The sequence below is a fragment of the Rhinopithecus bieti genome, unplaced genomic scaffold (assembly GCF_001698545.2).
Source record: "Rhinopithecus bieti isolate Rb0 unplaced genomic scaffold, ASM169854v2 scaffold_574, whole genome shotgun sequence".
In the NCBI taxonomy this organism is placed as follows: Eukaryota; Metazoa; Chordata; class Mammalia; order Primates; family Cercopithecidae; genus Rhinopithecus; species Rhinopithecus bieti.
In genome coordinates, this window is record NW_016803605.1 from 3,354,724 (window position 1) to 3,369,965 (window position 15,242).

Consider the following 15,242-nt stretch of genomic DNA (forward strand, 5'->3'; position numbering starts at 1 on the left):
CTCAGCTCACTGCAAGCTCCGCCTCCCGGGTTTACGCCATTCTCCTGCCTCAGCCTCCGGAGTAGCTGGGACTACAGGCGCCCGCCACCTCGCCCGGCTAGTTTTTTGTATTTTTTTAGTAGAGACGGGGTTTCACCGTGTTAGCCAGGATGGTCTCGATCTCCTGACCTCGTGATCTGCCCGTCTCGGCCTCCCAAAGTGCTGGGATTACAGGCTTGAGCCACCGCGCCCGGCCCAATGACCAATATTCTAACAGAAGCATTGACTTCACAATGTCCTATGAGGACACCAACATTTTAGCCCTAAAAAATAGTATAGAGGCTGGGCATGGTGGCTCACACCTATAATCCCAGCACTTTGGGAGGCTGAGGTGGGAAGATTGCTTTAGCCCAGGAGTTTGAGACCAGCCTGGGCAACAAAATGAGACCCTATCTCTAATTTACCTTAAGAAAAAATTTTAGACTGAGCGTGGTGGCTCACGCCTGTAATCTCAGCACTTTGGGAAGCCGAGGCGAGTAGATCACCCGAAGCCAGGAGTTCAAGACCAGCCTGGCCAATGTGGTGAAACCTTGTCTCTACTAAAAACACAAAAAATTAGCTGGGCGTGGTGGTGCACGCCTGTAATGCCAGCTACTTGGGAGGCTGATGCAGGAGAATTGCTTGAACCTGGGAGGCAGAGGTTGCAATGAGTCGAGATCGTGCCATTGCACTCCAGCCTGGGCGACAGAGGGAGACAGCATCTCAAAAAAAAAAAAAAAAAAAAAGATGGTCGAGCACAGTGACTCACGCCTGTAATCCCTGCACTTTGGGAGACCGAGGCAGGTGGATCACCTGAGGTCAGGAGTTCGAGCCCAGTCTGATTAACATGGTAAAACCCTGTCTCTAGTAAAATACAAAAAAAATTAGCTGGGTGTAGTGGTGAGCGTCTATAATCCCAGCTACTTGGGAGGCTGAGGCAGGAGAATCGCTTGAACCTGGGAGGTGGAGGTTGCTATGAGTTGATATCACGCCATTGCACTCCAATCTGGGCAACAGAGCGAGACTCTGTCTCAAAAGAAAAAAAAAAGATTTTTTAATAGGAGCGTGAACACTATTGTGAACTGCATGCTCCTTGTGAGAACCTAATGCCTGATGATCTGTCACTGTCCCCATCACCCCAGACGGAACAGATGGAACCGTCTAGTTGCAGGAAAACAAGCTCAGTGCTCCCACTGATTCTACATTATGGTGAGTTGTATAATTATTTCATTCTATATTACAATGTAATGATAATAGAAATAAAGTACACAATAAACATAATGTGCTTGAATCATCCCGAAACCATCCCCCCACCCAGTCCATGGAAAACTGTCTTCACAAAACCGGTCCCTGCTGCCAAAAGGTTGAGGATCGCTGCATTAGAGAGAAGAGGAGGGTGACTGCCCCTCCCTTGGGTGGGGTAGGTGGGGTATCTGGGAGGAGGGCCTACAGAAGACCAGCGTAAATCAGAACCACAACCACGAAGAGGTCTTCCAGAGATTCCACGTCACGGCACACATCCCAGCTCAGTGGTTCTCAGAGTGTGGTGGTGCCCGGACTAGCAGCAGCATCACCCAGGAGCTTGCCAGAAATGCAGACTCTCAGGGCCCCACCCAGATCCACTGCCTCAGACTCTCCAGGGATGGAGCCCAGCAATCCGTTTCCACAGGCCTCCTGGTGATGCTGATGCACACTCCAGGTTGAGGACTTTGACTGAGAGAGGCAGTTGCACATGTTCCTTCAGAGCACCACTGCACTACAAAGCTGCAGGCAGGCCAGACATACGTGGACAATGGAAGAGACACATAAGACAGTGATCTGCTCATAGAATGGAGTCCGTATCCACAGCAACAAAACAAAGGATGGACATATTCAGCAACATCAAGAAATAGCAGAAAGTAACAATAATGAGTAAATAGATTACAGAATGTATGCCCCCCCCTTTTTTTTTGAAGACAGGGTCTTGCCCTGTTGCCCAGCCTGGAGTACAGTGGGGTTAATTATGGCTCACTGCAGTTTCAAACTCCTCGGCTCAAGCAATCCTCCCACCTCAGCCTCCCATGTAGCTAGGACCACAGGCAGCTGCTACCATGCCCAGCTTTTCCTGTCACAATTTTTTTCTTTTTCCTGAGACAGAGTCTTGCTTTGTCACCTGGGCTACAGGGCATTAGCGCCATCTCAGCTCACTGCAACCTCCCCCTCCCAGGTTCAAGCGATTATCCTGCCCCAGCCTCCTAACTGGAATTATAGACACGCGCCACCAAGACTGGCTAGTTTTTGTAAAATAGTAGAGACAGGGTTTTGCCCTGTTGGCCAGGCTGGTTTTGAACTCCTAACCTCAGGTGATCTGCCTGCCTCAGTCTCCCAAAGTGCTGGAATTACAGGTATGAGCCACCGTGCTCAACCTACAATTCTTTTTTTTTTTTTTTTTGAGACAAGAGTCTTGCTCTGTCGCCCAGGCTGAAGCGCAGTGGCCGGATCTCAGCTCGCTGCAAGCTCCGCCTCCCGGGTTCCCGCTATTCTCCTGCCTCAGCCTCCCGAGTAGCTGGGACTACAGGCACCCGCCACCTCACCCAGCTAGTTTTTTGTATTTTTTAGTAGAGACGGGGTTTCACCGTGTTAGCCAGGATGGTCTCGATCTCCTGACCTCGTGATCCGCCCGTCTCGGCCTCCCAAAGTGCTGGGATTACAGGCTTGAGCCACTGCGCCCGGCCTACAATTCTTTAAAGTATGTGTGACTTGTATATGTTTGTCAATATACAGCAATTTTTTTTGCGGGGGGGTGGGAGACAGAGTCTCGCTCTGTCAGCCAGGCTAGAGTATAGTGGTATGACCTCGGCTCACTGCAACCTCTGCCTTGTGGATTCAAGCAATTCTCCTGCCTCAGCCTTTCAAGTAGCCGGGATTTACAGGCATGTGCCACCATACTCGGCTAATTTTTATATTTTTAGTAGAGACAGGGTTTTGTCATGTTGGCCAAGCTAATCTCAAACTCCTGACCTCAGATGATCCATCCACCTTCCCAAAGTGCTGGGATTACAAGCATGACCCACCGCGCCCAGATAGTATATAGCAATTTCTATAATTTGTTCAAATGGAGGGAAAAAGAAACGCTTTTGTGAGAAAAGAATAGCAGGCCGGGCCAGGCACGGTGGCTCAAGCCTATAATCCCAGCACTTTGGGAGGCCGAGGCGGGCGGATCACGAGGTCAGGAGATCGAGACCATCCTGGCTAACACGGTGAAACCCCGTCTCTACTAAAAAAATTCAAAAAAATTAACTGGGAGTGGACCTAGGTAAGAAAGGGAAGCAGCACATATAGTACCTCAGCTACTCCCGGGAGGCTGCGTCAGAGAGAATGAGCGATGAACCAGGAGCAGAGCTTGCAGTGAGCCGAGAGTGGCGCCACTGGCACCCAAATAGGGTAGACGAGACGAGACTAATCATCTCAAAAAAAAAAAAAAAAAAAAAAAAAACAAAAAAAGAGAATACAGGCCTTTAAAATGCCACCAAGTGCCCAGGAAAGGGTGCATGGAAGCAGTTATTTTGGGAGGAAGGGACATTCCTGTTCATACTGTTGAACCTTTCTGTGCCTCAGTTTTCTCCGCTGTGGGAGAAATGGGACTAAGAGCGGATTCAAGAGCAGAACCTGTAAAGACCTCAGCACAGCGCCCAGCACACGGCAGGTGCCCAGTGTGTCGGAGCGGCTGAGGTACTTGTTGGATTTATGGGCTGCAGGGTGGCAACCTGGAACTCCCTGCAAGCCAAGCAATCACCTCCCATGTAACACAAGCTGACAGGCAGGTGCTCTGAAACCTGCCATGCCTGAGAAGCTGGCGTGCCCGAGCAGCTCCTGGCAGTGCTAAGAAAGGTGCAGGTCAGAGGTTCTTTCTCACGGTGGAAAGAACAGCACCTGTCCCCTCCTGAAAACTTGCCCTGGGCAGGAGAGGGTGAATTCAGGGAGGATCCCATCACCTGCCGTTTAATCATCTGGCTGGAGAAGTTGCTGTTCCCTGTGGGGCCGGCTCCGCCTGCTCTGGTGTGTAACACCCTGACCCACTTTGTGTAGATGGAGACACAGGAGTCCTCGGGGGAATGACATGGGCTGAACTGTGTCCCCCGAAAGGCTTATGTGGAAGCCCTAAACCCCAGGATCTCAGAATGGGACTGTATTTGGAGACAGGGTCTTTACGGAAGTGATTAAGTTGAAATGCGATCTTAAAGGTGGGCCCTAATCCGATTTGATTGCTGTCCTTATGCAAGTAGGAGAGTAGGACCCAGATGTAGAGAGGAAAGACCACTTGAAGACACAGGGAGAGGGCAGCCATCTGCAAGCCAAGACAAGGGCCTCAGGAGAAAGCAACCCTGGCACCTCGAGCTCAGATTTCCAGCCTTCAGAATGGGAGAAAATGTATGTCTGCTGTTTAGGCGACTGGGTTGCACTGTACACAAACACAGGAGCTTACAGAGAAGCCCAAAGCCTGGAGGCGGTTCCATCAGAAATTGGGTGAAAATGCAAGCCTGAATTGTATCAGGCCTCTAGATTTTTTTTTTTTTTTTTTTTGAAACAGTCTTGCTCTGTTACCCAGGCTGGAGTGCAGTGGTGCGATCTCGGCTCACTGCAACCTCCACTCCCCACCCCACGTGTTCAAGCAATTCTTGTGCCTCAGCCTCCTGAGTAGCTGGGATTACAGGCATAAGCCACTATACCTGGCTAACTTTTTGTACTTTTAGTAGAGATGGGGTTTCAACCATGTTGGCCAGACTGGTCTTGAACTCCTGACCTCAAGTGATCTGCCTGCCTCAGCCTCCCAAAGTGCTAGGATTACAGACATGAGTCACCGTCCCTGGTCAGGCCTCTAGATCTAACCACTGGTTCTTGGGGATCTGGAACATGGGGCACAGGGAAATACCACCATGAAGATGCACCTGGCCAGATGCAGATGGCGGAGATGCTATGGGGTTAGACCCAGTTTCTCCACAGAATAAGATGGCATCCAAGAAAAAGCATGAGGTGGGGGCATTAAAATTAAAAGCGATGTAAATCATGATGATTTGCTGTACCATGGAAGTGATGGGATGATAATAGTCCTTAATTCTGTGTCTTCCTTCCCAAAACCCATCACCCAGTCTCATTATGAGAAAAACATCAGCCAAATTCCAATAGGGAGCATCCTACAAAATCCCTGACCGGCTGGGTGCGGTGGCTCACGCCTGTAATCCCAGCACTTTGGGAGGCCATGGCAGGCAGATCACTTGAGTTCAGGAGTTCAAGAGCAGCCTGGCCAACATGGTGAAACCTCTTGTCTCTACTAAAAACACAAAAATTAGCTGGGCATGATGGCATGCAACTGTGGTCCCAGTTACTCAGGAGCTGAGGCAAGAGAATTGCCTGAACCTGGGAGGCAGAGGTTGCAGTGAGCAGAGATCACACCACTTCACTCCAGCCTGGGTGACAGAGGAAGATTCCGTCTGAAGAGAAGAGAAGAGAAGAGAAGAGAAGAGAAGAGAAGAGAAGAGAAGAGAAGAGAAGAGAAGAGAAAAACTCCTGATCAATGCTCCTGAAAACTGTCAAGGTCATCAGAAACAAGTAGAGCCTGAGAAACTCCCAGCCGAGAGGACCTCGGGAGACCTGAGGACCAAATGTCGGGTGGGATCCCAGATGGGATCCTGGGACAGAAAAGGGTGGTAGGAAAAACTACGGAAGTCTGAATTACAGACGTCAGCGAATAATTGATGTAACAATATTGGTTCATTAATAGAACATCAATATACAACTTTAATAATGGGGGAAATGGGGTGAGAGGTATATGGTGACTCCCTGTATTATCTTCACAATTTTTCCATAACTCTAAAAGAACAGACTATTTTTTAAACTCTACTCATAAAAAGAATAACGTTCATTTTTTTTAAAAAAGGTTTAGGGCTGGGCATGATGGCTAACGCCTGTAATCCCAACACTTTGGGAGGCCAAGGCCAGAGGATCATTTGAGTCTGGGAGTTAGAGACTGGCCTGGGCAACATGGCGAGACACCGTCTCTATAAAAAATTAAAAAATTAGCTGGGCATGATGGCATGTACCTGTGGTTCTAGCTACTCAGCAGGAGGTTGGGGGAATCGTTGAACCTAGGAGGTTGAGGCTGCAGTGAGCTGTTCATGCCACTGCACTCCAGCCTGGGTGACAAAGCAAGACCTTGTCTCAAAAAAATTAAAAAAAAAAATTAAAATTTGAAAAAGAGACTTAAAAGATACTTCATGTGTAGACTTTGTTTAGATCCAAAAGCGTTTTATAAAAAGACATTTTGGGTCAGGGAAATCAGAAAATGGATCTGCATTAGATGTTAAGGAATTATTATAAGCTGTGATGATGGTATTGTGGGGTTTGTTTTGTTTTGTTTTGTTTGGAGACAGAGAGATGTCTCGCTCTGTCACCCAAGCTGGAGTGCAATGGTGCGATCTAGCTCACTGCAACCTCCGCCTCCCGGGCTCAAGCGATTCTCCTGCCTCAGTCTCCTGAGTAGCTGGGATTACAGGTGAGCGCCACCACGCCCAGCTAATTTTTATATTTTTAGTAGAGACGGGGTTTCACCATGTTGGCCAAGATAGTCTTAAACTTCTGACCTCTAGTGATCTGCCTGTCTTGGCCTCCCAAAGTGCTGGGATTACAGGCATGAGCCACCATGCCTGGCCGGTATTGTGGTTTTGATTTTCACAAAATTTTTATTGTTAAAGATGCTAACTGAAATATGCAAAGGTGAACTAATATCTTGGATCAGCTTTAAAATATTATTCCAGGCACCCCCCAAGAAAAATTTAGGAAGGAAAGAAGTAACCAGAATGGCAGAAAGTTGCTACATGGGAAGACCTGGGTGAACGAGGGTTCACTCTACTCTCCCTACCTTTGGGTATGTTGGACAGTTTTCAGAATGGAAAGTTGAACTATGAGGACAAGGTGAGCAAACTGTGGATGCCTGAGGCCTCAGACAAACAAGGCCCAGCCATCGCCTCCGTGGGAGGGAACAAGATTGATTCAAGCCTGGGATTTCATCAGCCCTCTTCTTACAGCAGTCAGGTGGGGACATCCAACACCCGGGGACATCCAACACTGGGGTTGGGTGATAGTGGCCTTCCTGCATCCTCATCTCGCTTTACCTCCATCACCCTCAGGCACATACAAATGGGTCCTGTGGAAAATCAGGCCATGAGGGCAAAGGCATCTTGATAAGCAAGCCAGGGAGAGGGGGTGGGAGATTCTGCCATTCAGAGGTTCCCAAGCATCTGAAGAACACACAGAAATGCAAAGGCCAGATGAACGGAAAATGCTGGAACATACATACACACCACGTATGAACCACAGAGGGGAAAGGGCACCCCCAGCATGGCGAGCCTGCCCAGCCTCAACCCAGGGATCAAACTCAGCATCAACCAACAAGAAAGTGATGGTACAAACAGACACCACGAGCCGCGATGTGGTGCTGCCTCAGCAAGGACACATGGCGCCTTCTGTAGAATTCTTGCCATGAAAGCTAAGTCTGAGCCTAACCCGGAGGAAATAATCAGATAATACACACTGTGGGACATTTCAAAAGACAGTTCTGGACCGGGCGCGGTGGCTCATGCCTGTCATCCCAGCACTCTGGGAGGCCAAGGCAGGTGCATCACGAGGTCAGGAGATAGAGACCATCCTGGCTAACATGGTGAAACCCCGTCTCTACTAAAAATACAAAAAATTAGCCAGGCACGGTGGCGGGCGCCTATAGTCCCAGCTACTCGGGAGGCTGAGGCAGGAGAATGGCGTGAACCTGGGAGGTGGAGCTTGCAGTGAGCCGAGACTGCACCACTGCACTCGAGCCAGGGCGACAGAGCGAGACTCCGTCTCAAACAAACAAACAAACAAACAAACAAAACAGTTCTGGTCTGTGAAAACCACAGCGATACTACTTTACCTCTGCCAAGATGGCTAGAATCAAAAAGGTAGACCATAGCAAGTGCTGACAAGGATGTGGGGAAACGAGGCCCCTCCTACCTTGCCGGTAGGCAGGTAAAATGGTACATCTGCCTTGGAAATGGGTGACGGTTCCCCAAAGTGTTAAACAAAAAGTTCCTGTATGACCCAGCAACTGTACTCCTAGGTATGCATCACAAAATACTGGAAACATATGTCCACACAAATATTTGCACATGGATGTTCAGAGCAGCACCACTCACAACAGACAAAAAGTGACATAAACCCAAATGCCCATCAATTAATGATCGGGTCAATAAAAAGCCACAAAGAGGAATAAAGTACTGACCCTGCAATATGGATGAACCTTGAAAACATCAGGCTAAGTGAAAGAATTCAGACACAAAAGGCCAGATTGTACAGGACTCCATTCCTATGAAAAGCCCACAGGAGTCTCAGTCACAGAGACAGAAAGCAGACTGGCAGTTGCTTAAGGCTGGGAGTTGGGGCAAAGGAAGAAAGTAGGGGCTGCTAATGGGTACAGAGTTTCTTTTTGGGGTAATGCAAATGTTCTAAAATTGACTGTAGTGACAGCTGTACAGTGCTGTGAATATACTAAAAACCGCTGAGCTTTCAATGAATAAGTTGTATGGGATATGAATTATAGCTCAAAAAAAAAAAAAGACATTCAGTCTGTAGTCTTCAAAAATGTCGATGCTGTAAAAGTCCCTCACTGGGCCAGAGGCAGTGGCTCACGCCTATAATCCCAGCACTTTGGGAGGCCAAGGCGGGAGGACTGCATGAGCCCAGGAGTTAAGAGACCAGCCTGGGCAACACAGGGATTTCGAGGAGAAATCCTGTCTCTATGAAAAATACAAATAAATAAATAAATAAATAAATAAATAAATAAATAAATAGGCATGGTGGCACACACTTGTAATCCCAGCTACTGAGGAGGTTAAGGTGGCAGGATCGCTGGAACCCAGGAAGCAGATGTTGCACTAAGCTGAGACTGTGCCACTGCACTCCATTCTGGGCTACAGAGTGAGAGCCTATCTAAAAACAAATTTGTAATTAAGTCCCTTCCTCCACCAAAAGTGAGGGAACTCTGACAGACTAGAGACATGAACACCAAATGCATGAGCAGTCCTTAACTGGGGTGTGGATTTTTTATGCGCTATAAAGACAGTTTGAATATGGACTGTATATTACAAAACACTGTACTATATTTAAGTTTCTTGGCTGAGACAATGGGATTGTGGTTCTGTAGGAAAAAGTATTAAGATGTCTGCAACTAACTTTCAAATGATCCTGCCAAAAACCAAAAATAAATGTGTGTGCGTGTGTGTATGCGTCTATGAGATGTGTTTGTAGAGAAAAAAGTTTGGGGGGAAATGTAAGAACTGGTGACTTCAGGGGAGACGTTTGCAGCTATTCCTTGTTCTGTTATTTCAGCATTTTGGTACTTTGAAAAATTTTGAACATAAAAAATTAGAGGAAACATTATCTTGACTGTGGTAATTTTTCACAAGTATGTATGTCAAAAGGTGTCAACTTGTACACTTTAAATACGCAGTCTATTGAGGTGTAGTGTAATTATACCTCAAAAAAGCTGTTAAAATGTTGGTAGGGGAAAAAGGACTGGAAAGTGTCAAAGTTATTTTGCTCAAAATACTTTCCTGCAAACAGCAAAAAATGCAAGCCTCTTTATTAAAAAAAAAACAAAAACAAACAAACAAACAAAAAAACAAAAGAACCCAACAGCTTCACAGAAGAATGGCAAAACAAATTAGGGCAGTTCCCAGAAAATATCGAAGGATTCTGAATAAGGGAAAAGACCATCTGTCTCATACATAATAAAGCCAAAAGGTTTAATGAGGCCGGGTGCGGTGGCTCATGCCTGTAATCCCAGCATTTTGGGAGGCCAAGTCGGGTAGATCAGAAGGTCGCGAGTTCAAGACCAGCCTGGCCAACATGGTGAAAAACGCTCTTTACTAAAACTACAGAAATTAGCCGGGCGTGGTGGTGCACATCTGTAATCCCAGCTACTTGGGAGGATGAGGCAGGAGAATCACTACAACACGGGAGGCAGAGGTTGTAGTGAGCTGAGGTCACACCACTGCACTCCAGCCTGGGCAACAGAGCAAGGCTCCGTCTCAAAAAAAAAAAAAACAAAAAAAAAACAACAGGTTTAATGAGCCACTTCATTGGAAAGGGCTTGGGAACTGGCCTTCACACATGTCTGGTGAGAGTGGAAACTGCTTTCATGCGTTGAAGGACCATTTAGTAGTATCTTTGCAATATGAACAATGCATATAGAGCCCTTACTATGCAAGGGCTCAAGCAAACAGAGTTAGTTCACATGGGTAGACATCAACACAGTAGCGACCTTAGGGGGTTAGTAACCGCGTGGGAGCAGAAAGGGACTTCTGGAGGCCGGAACAATCCACTTTTAGATCTGCTAGTCAAGGAGTGTGTTCGGTGTGTGACGATTCATGATGCTATAGACTGATGTAAACAAAAAAAGTACACCAATGACATTTCAATTAAAAATGTAAAAGAGGCTCACGCCTGTAATCCCGGCACTTTGGGAGGCCGAGGCAGGTGGATCACTTGAGGTCAGGAGTTCGACACCAGCCTGACTAACATGGAGAAACCCTGTCTCTACTAAAAATTCAAAAGTAGCTGGGTGTGGAGGTGCGCACCTGTAATCGCAGCTATTCAGGAGGCTGAGGAAGGAGAATTACTTGAAGCCAGGAGTCAGAGGTTGCAGTGAGCCGAGATCGTGCCATTGCACTCCAGTGGGCAACAAGAGTGAAACTCCATCTCAAAAAAAAAAAAAAAGTAAAAGAGCAGGGAGTACTAGCTCACCCCTGTAATCCCAGCACTTTGGGAGGCTGAGGTTGGGAGGACTACCTGAAGTGAGGAGTTCAAGGCTTCAGTGAGCTACGATTTCACCACTGCATTCCAGCCTGGGTGACAGAGCATGGACCTGTCTCTTATAAAACAAACAAACAAACAAAACTTCTTTTTAAATGTACAGACCCTTTGACTCAGCAATTCCATTTCTAACAATTTACAGATGAACTTGTCTATGTGCACACAAAACAATACATATAGAAAGACCTAAACTGCAGCCATGTTTGGAGTGGCCTGAGACAGGACCAAATGTTAGCCACCAGGGGCAGGTTCAACGATGGCACATCCTTACAGTAATGTGTTCTTTGCAGCCCTTCACAAGGAGGAAGCAAAGTTTAGGTACTGATAAGGTCTGATCTTCCTGTTTTTTTTTTGAGACAGAGTCTTGCTCTGTTGCCCAAGCTGGAGTGCAGTGGCATGATCTCCACTCACTGTAATCTCCACCTCCCAGGTTCAAGCGATTCTCCTGTCTCAGCCTTCCGAGTAGGTGGGACTACAGGCACATGCCACCATGCCTGGCTAATTTTTTTTATTTTTAGTAGAGACAGGGTTTCACTATGGTGGCCAGGCTGGTCTTGAACTCTTGACCTCAGGTGATCTACCCACCTCGGCCTCCCAAAGTGCTGGGATTATAGGCGTGAGCCACTGTACGCAGTCATCCAAATTTATTCATTTTTAAAAACGGGGCTGGCACAGTGGCTCACGCCTGTAATGCCAGTACTTTGGGAGGCTGAGGCAGGTAGATCACTGGAGGCCAGGAGTTAGAGACCAACCTGGGCAATATAGTGAAACCCCACCTCTACAAAAAATAAAAAACTTAGCAGGGCATGGTGGTGCACACCTGTAATCCCAGCTACTCGGAAGGTTGACGCAGGAGAATTGCTTGAACCCGGGAGGTGGAAGTTGCAGTGAGCCAAGATCTCGCCATTGCACTCCAGCCTGGGAGAAGAAGCAGGACTGCATCTCAAAAAAAAAAAAAAAAAAAAAAAAAAAAAAAAAAAAAAAAGAAGCAAAGCAACTGGCCCAGGGTCACACAGCGAGTGAGAAACAGCTGGGATTCAAACTCATGTCTGTTCCCATGACATCCAAACAGGATGGTCACAGGTTTATTTCAGACAAGTCCTAGATTAGAATATGGGGGCCCAGGCACGGTGGCTCACGCCTGTAATCACAGCACTTTGGGAGGCCGAGGCGTGGATTATGAGGTCAGGAGTTCAAAACCAGCCTGGCCAACATGGTGAAAACCCCATCTCTACTAAAAACACAAAAATTAGCCAGGTGTGGTGGCACGCACACCTGTAATCCCAGCTACTCAGGAGGCTGAGGCAGTAGAACTGCTTGAACCTGGGAGGCAGAGGTTGCCATGAGCCAAGACTGCGCCACTGCATTGCAGCCTGGGCGATAAAGTAAGACTCCATCTCGGAAAAAAAAAAAGAATATATATATATATATTTTTAAATACCATCAAACTTCACAACCCACAAAGCAGGTTTGGCTTTAATTAGTAAACCCAGGCATGCTGAAAACTACAGTTGCTAGCAGACCCAGTTTTCCTTTATTTAAAATTTACAAAACAGGCTGGGCAGCGTGGCTTACACTTGTAATCCCAGCATTTCTGAGAGGCTGAGGCGGGCGGATCACTTGAGGTCAGGAGTTTGAGACCAGCCTGGCCAACATGGTGAAACCCTGTCTCTACCAAAAACATAAAAAATTAGCCAGATGTGGTGGTGCTCATTTGTAATCCTGGCTACTCAGGAGGCTGAGGCAGGAGAATCGCTTGAACCCAGGAGGCAGAGGTTGCAGTGAGCCAAGATTGTGCCAATGCACTCCAGCCTGGGTGACAGAATAAGACTCTGCCTCAAAAAATAAATTAATTAAATAAAAAAAAAAACATAAAATTAACAAAACAATATCCCCAAGCCTGGCCAATCTGGGCTACAGTCAGCGGGAAATAAAGTAAGTCAGGCCAGGTGCAATGGCTCACGCCTGTAATCCCAGCACTTTGGAAGGTCAAGGCAGGAGGATCACTTGAGGTCAGGAGTTCGAGACCAGCCTGGTCAACATGGTGAAACCTCATCTCTACTAAAAATACAAAACTTAGCCAGGCATGGTGGCGGGTGCCTGTAATCCCAATTACTTGGGAGTGTGAGGGGGGAGGATCACTTGAACCTGGGAGGTGGAGGTTGTAGTGAGACGAGGTCATGACACTGCACTCCACCCTGAGCAACATTGGAGCCAGACCTGTCTCAAAAAAAAAAAAACAAAAAACAAAAAACGGCCGGGTGTGGTGCCTCACGCCTGTAATCCCAACACTTTGGGAGGCCGAGGGGGGTGGATCACAAGGTCAGGGGATCGAGATCATCCTGGCTAACATGGTGAAACCCCGACTCTACTAAAAATGCAAAAAAATTAGCCGGGCATGGTGGTGGGCGCCTGTAGTCCCAGCTGCTTGGGAGGCTGAGGCAGGAGAATGGCGTGAACCCGGGAGGCGGAGCTTGCAGTGAGCCGAGATCACACCACTGCACTCCAGCCTGGGCAACAAAGCAAGACTCCATCTCAAAAAAAAAAAAAAAAGGTCAGGTCAGCCTCTGAATGCTGCACTGACTCCGGGAACAGGGAAGGAGTCGTAAGGCAGGGAAACAGGCGAGAGACACTAATGTGAGCTCCATGTCCACTCTGCCTAGGTTCACATTCTGGCTCTGCCACTCATCTGACCTGAAACCAGCCACTTCACTGCTGTGTCTCAGTTTCCTCATCTGTCAAATGGGAACAGTAATACTACCTACTGCACCAGATCATTCTAAGGATTATATAAGGTTATTCTATCTATAAAAGCACTTAGTAATCATTAGCATCTCCATTAAAGGTACAAACCCTGGTTTACCCCAGGAAGAGCTCTGATCCCCAGATTCACAGATGCTCTGCCAGAATAGACTGTCTTATTTAAGTCTTAAATATCCACTTATATTTCATGTTTGTTAGCCTTAGATTGTCACATGGAACTGCCATCAGTTGAGACATGGGGATCCTGTGGTCACCCTGCGTGAAAAAGACAGGCTTCTTTTTGCTCTAAAACAAATGATTTCTGCCTTCAAATGGCTCCGGAACAGCATCAAGAGGAAGTAAGTGAGGCTCCCTGCGCTCACACCCCAGATCCCGCCCCCGCCAGACTCCAGGGCAACCTTTTCACATTCAGACGTTCAACCCTGCTTCCTTGCCCCTCCTTGGTCACCTATAAAGCGTTCTCTCCCCTACATGTATGAAGACACAGACCCACCTGTGCAAGAGGCGCCCCTGTCCATAGGAAAGTCAAAAGTTACCGTTTTCCTAACACATTAACCTTTCATTTTATCCAGTAAGAACATCCAGTCAATCTTATTTGGGCCTTAATGTTCCTTTCTATTCCCCACTCCCTCTCAATGAGCAGAAAACTTTAATTTTTTAGCCATGATTCTGGGCCAGGAAGGTACCAACTATTCATAATTACAAGCTTGCAATGAAGGGGAATGATTACTATCCCCATTTAACAAATAAGGAAACTGAGGCTCAAAGAAGTAAAGTCACTTCCCCAAAGCCATCCTAACTGGTAGAGCTCCAACTTGGACCCAAGCTTCTGTGACTCCAAAACCCCAGGAAGGCTGGCAGCAAGCAAGACCTCCCTCCTCCCCAGGGAACAGCAAAGGAACCGCAATACCACACACAACTGTCCCCAGGAACTTCCTCCTTCTCAGGAGCTCGTCGGCAGACTTCGGCCCGGAATGGCACCCCTATCCCACCTAGCTCCAGAGAGCAGGAATTGGGGAAAACTCCCTGTGCTCCTCCTGGGACTCAACACCCTTCCCAGGAGGCTGCAGGATCCTGGACCTCCCCAAACTAAACAAAAGGCTCCACGCGAAAAGCCCCGCACACAGTAGGTACTCGGGTTTCCCAAAGCAACCGAGCAAATCGTATTGCTTCCTTCTTTTTCTGTAAAGTAAAAACAACTCCAAGTATCTTCAAAGCAGGAGAAGGAGTGGGGCAGAAGGTCCCAGGGGAAGTGGGTCGGGATGCGAGGCTAAGACAAACCCTGGGTAGCTGGGGAGGGCGCAGCCGCGTGGAGACCGAGAGCGCCAGCGCGCTGCCTGGCTCACAGTAGGAGCCATTCAAACGCGGTGAATGAATGAATGAGACGCGCGGCGGGCGTCAGCGCAGCCGGGAGAGACTCTGGCCGCGCCGACCGCGGGGGCAAGGTCCAAGGAGAAGCGCGGCGCAGAGGAGAGGGCGGCCCGAGGCTCGGCCGCCCAGACCTACACTGGTCAGGCCCGGCGGGGACCGCAGGAGGCAGGCCCCGAGGCGCAGGCCGGACCCCTTCCCGCGCGCCG